Raw genomic sequence first — 4,338 nt, 5'->3', positions numbered from 1 at the left:
TTATGCCAAAAATCATTAGGATATTAAGTAAAGATCATGTTCCATGAAGATATTTTGTAAATTTCCTAATGTAAATATATTAATTTTTGATTAGTAATATTCATTGCTAAGAACTTAATTTGGACAACTTTAAAGGCGATTTTCTCAATATTTCGATTTTTTTGCACCCTCAGATTTTCAAATAGTTGTATCTCGACCAAATATTGTCCTATATATATATATATATATATATATATATATTTCCAATATAAAATTCAAATATAAGTCAAATATCTGACTCTAATCCATCATTTCGTATGCTACAGTAGGAAGATTCCCACATGAAAGACTTTTTGGTGTTTTCACACACTTTTTTGCTTCAAATACAATTCTATAATGTAATTCGTCTCAGTGCTGGTTTGAGATATGGAGAAAATAAATGGGGAAAATATACTTCCAGAACCCAGGCCACTGAAGAAGTGGTCAGCCGTTGTTGCTTATGCTCGCTGCCGTTCATCTCTTCCTTTTTACTATTTATAGCATGAAATAAACATGAGAATGTATTTTATTTCAACCGCGGAAAAACGTCAGTACACACAGTTTTTCAAGTTCAAGTCCACCGACGGTAACCTATTCTCCTGTCAACTCACCTGTCAGTCAAACTCCCTGTGGAGGGTCAATTGTACTCATTCCTTTTGCTTGTCCTCAATCTGGCAACCCGTCTGAGCGTCGAGTCTGAGGATGAGGGGCAGGAGAAACAACTCTCTCCAATATTTTTAATTTGGACTGCAGTACCCATTTCAACCTCTAGCTGCCAATATTACATACTGCACAGAAACAGCCGAGAATCTAGCATAGCAAATACTGAAAATATTCAACCACTCAGAACATTATAGCAACCACATAGCAATGCCCTGTCAACCATCCACGGCATGGTGAGTTTTGCACAGGTAAGCACCACTTTCATTGTCTTTATAAAATGTGAAAATCTAGTTTTCTGCTCTGGCGTGTAATAAACCTGTTCCTGCTGTGTTGAGCCTGTTGGATTGGACAGATTTCACACAGATTCCCTAAACCTGCAGCAGCAGCACATCCTGACAGTCTTTTCCCTCCTGTCTCCTGCTTATTTCTGTAGCTAGAATTGAGCCAGCAATGAGAAGAGTGAAAAAAGAGACATGCACACACATACACACAACAGAGAAAGCAGTGCGCCAGAGTCTTGAGAGAGAGAGAGAGAGAGAGAGAGAGGAAGACTGGCTGGCAGCCTCATTACTGAAGGAGGGAATGTGTTGTTTCACACTGCAAGCCTCACAGAGCCATCGGATGACTACTGAAGCCCAGCAGAGCTGCTGATCAACTGAGATTTTGGAGGTAGGGGAACAATAAAATCTGATGGCGATTACATGATGCCCCATCCTCAAAAAAAAATACAAATAAATAAAAGTGAAAAAATAAATAATATATAATAAACATAACAGCTACACATTGTTAAAATTAGAAACACCGAAACTGACACAATGAAAACGAAAATACAATTTTATTATTTTATAACCGAATAATTAATCACAATGCATATACACATTTAATTTGCATGTAAAGCAGTTTTTATATCTACTTTTTAATGATATAATTACCCTATATTTCTAGTGTAGTTGGTTGCTGAAATATAAACATTTAAACGTTGATGATAAAAAACACGTTTTTATGACACATTTATTCAAACATACATTAGAAAATTAAAGACAACTGGTAAAAAATATAATGAATATGTAATATAGTGCACATATTGTACAAAATGCTGCTCTCTGGAGTTATATTTTCTATACCTGACTCGAGTTTATGGACATTGAAGAGCTTTCCTGAGGTAGTATGATACGGTCAGATTTCGCATCTTCCGTTTAAAAACTTTTGGCTTTATCTGCCTTCCATATTTACAAGCTGTTTTGTTGACGTGTTTCCGCGGTAGAAACACGGATTGAGCGATTACACGAGGCATGAAACATTTCAGTAAGTTATTCATTTTCTTTCATCATAAATACCTTTTGATGTTCATATATGTTTATTTCTTGTTTTAACTAGTAATATAGAGGAAGCGATAATCGGATCACTTGCCACTTGAATTGAGGCAAATACAGCAACAGTCGCGACACATTATAGAGCGCCAAAACCACATTTATTGTTTGAATATCGTGATAAAATTGGCACAATTTGAAAGTTCAGACATTGTTTCATATTAAAATTCAAATCAAAATGCAAAGTTTAATGCGAATATTGGATGGTAAGGGTGATACACGTTGAGTGAAGTTTTGTTCACTCATCAACTGAAAATTATTTTTTAAATATCGAGAAACTAAACTTAAAGGCTGCGTTTATTTGATCAAAAATACAGTAAAAACAGTAATACAGTGAAATATATGTAACTGTTCTATATTTCAGCAGCCATTACCCCAGCTAACAAAATATATTCTAAGAACGTGGTAACACTTCTGTTAAGTTATGAAATGTTATTTCTAATGTTTTCTGAATGTTCAAAACATCCACCTTTTTAAATGTTTTTTTAAATTGGACATTCCATTTCAGTATTTTGCAAACATTATGGGATTGTTACTTTTGAATGTTTTCTGAACATTCTATAAAAAATATTAACATAAAAAAAAAAAAATGTTAGATGAACATCCAAATAAATTGTTTCAGAATGGTTGAATGTATAAATGGTTTTGTGTGTTACATTTTGAGAACATTATTTAAGACCAGATAACTGAACAAACATTCTAGTAACATTATTGGAACTGGAACTTAAAAAAAAAAAAAAAAAAAACTTAAATGAAACATGCATACCTTTCATGTTCATAACCTTGCCAGAATGTTCTGAGAACATTTCCTGTTAACTGGGACTCTAGTCTTAAGTGTTGCATGATCTTTCAGAAATCATACTAATATGCTTTGTTTTTTTTATGACTTTGTCTTTACATTTTCTTTTTCCAATTAAGAGCCAGTGCATGACTGCTTTAAAGGGATAAATCAGCCAAAAAAATAAAAAATAAAAAATTCTGTCATTATTCATCATTAGCTGTCAATCAAAATAAATAAACAAACAAACAAACAAACATTACTGTTCAAACATTACAGTAAGATTTCTCTTATGCTCACCAAGCTGCATTTATTTGATCAAAATTACAGTAATATAGTGATTATTTTTAAATGTAAGTGTATTTTTATAGTATAATTTATTCTTGTGATGGCAAAACTGAATTTCAAGCAGCAATTATTTCAGTCATCAGTGTCACATGATCTTTCAGAAATCATACTAATATGCTGATTTGCTGCTCAAGAAACATTTCTGATTATTATCAATGATGAAATCAGCTGCTAAATGTTGTTTGCGAAAACTGTGATGCTTTTTACAGGATTATTTGATGAAAAACAAAACTAAACAAGAGATGTTGGATTGGATCATTTTTAGCTTTGGTTAACATGATATATGAAATATGACTAAAATGCATTAATAAAATACATGGCATCAAAGGATTCTGCAGCAGAATGGAATCTCGCATAACACCGGAACATTGTTCCTGCTCGTTCCGGCCCAGTTGAACCCCTGGGCAAGACCAGCCTCAGCCCGCAGGCTGCATGGGTCTCAGCTGAGGCCTATTGTTTCTGTGTGTGTGTGTGTGTGTGTGTGTGTGTGTATGGTGAATACAGCAGCTGGAGAGCCTCCAAACCACAGCAGCGCTGCAGAATGTGTCTCCTATAAGGACAGAACACGGCTCTGTTCTCCACAGACACACTCAAAGCACCTACTCTCAACCTCTGGAGCAACTGAATCCACAGAAAACTGTACTACAGTATGCTCTACAAGGACACTAGGTTACCTTTGAAGGAACACTCCACTATTTTTGAAAATAGGCTCATTTTCCAACTCCCCCAGAGTTAAACAGTTGAGTTTTACCGTTTTCGAATCCATTCAGCCGATCTCCGGGTCTGGCGGTAGCATTTTTAGCTGTAGCTTAGCATAGATCATTGAATCTGATTAGACCGTTAGCATCTCGCTCAAAAATGACCAAAGAGTTTCTATATTTTTCCTATTTAAAACTCGACTCTTCTGTAGTTACATCGTGTACTAAGACCGACGGAAAATGAAGGTGCGATGTTCTAGGCCGATATGGCTAGGAACTATACTCTCATTCCGGCGTAATAATCAAGGAACTTTGCTTAGTACACGATGTAACTACAGAAGAGTCGAGTTTTAAATAGGAAAAATATAGAAACTCTTTGGTCATTTTTGAGCGAGATGCTAACGGTCTAATCAGATTCAATGATCTATGCTAAGCTACAGCTAAAAGTGCTACCGCCAGACCC

At 35.0% G+C, this 4,338-nt stretch overlaps 1 protein-coding gene and 1 long non-coding RNA gene across 7 annotated transcripts in view; one reads left to right on the top strand and one right to left on the bottom strand.

Annotated features, from left to right (window-relative positions):
* The window catches only part of LOC107674773 (cysteine/serine-rich nuclear protein 3-like), a 61,335-nt gene that overhangs the window by 10,651 nt on the left and 46,346 nt on the right, over positions 1-4,338 (bottom strand). The gene's annotated exons all lie outside the window — the stretch shown is intronic.
* Positions 1-4,338, top strand: part of LOC107674774 (uncharacterized) — a 9,396-nt gene that overhangs the window by 1,862 nt on the left and 3,196 nt on the right. Inside the window, exons 2-3 of one of the 3 annotated variants that reach the window (XR_001632535.1) lie at positions 1,115-1,350; positions 1,946-1,986. This is a non-coding gene — a long non-coding RNA (uncharacterized LOC107674774). Of the gene's footprint in view, positions 1-539; positions 1,351-1,945; positions 1,987-4,338 lie in introns of those variants that run through there. The other 2 variants (XR_001632533.1, XR_001632534.1) reach the window with 2 other exon arrangements.

This window comes from Sinocyclocheilus anshuiensis, unplaced genomic scaffold (genome assembly GCF_001515605.1).
Source record: "Sinocyclocheilus anshuiensis isolate Anshui unplaced genomic scaffold, SAMN03320099.WGS_v1.1 scaffold680, whole genome shotgun sequence".
In the NCBI taxonomy this organism is placed as follows: Eukaryota; Metazoa; Chordata; class Actinopteri; order Cypriniformes; family Cyprinidae; genus Sinocyclocheilus; species Sinocyclocheilus anshuiensis.
Note: the sequence above shows the minus strand (reverse complement) of the source record. Positions and strands in the feature narration are given on the sequence as shown.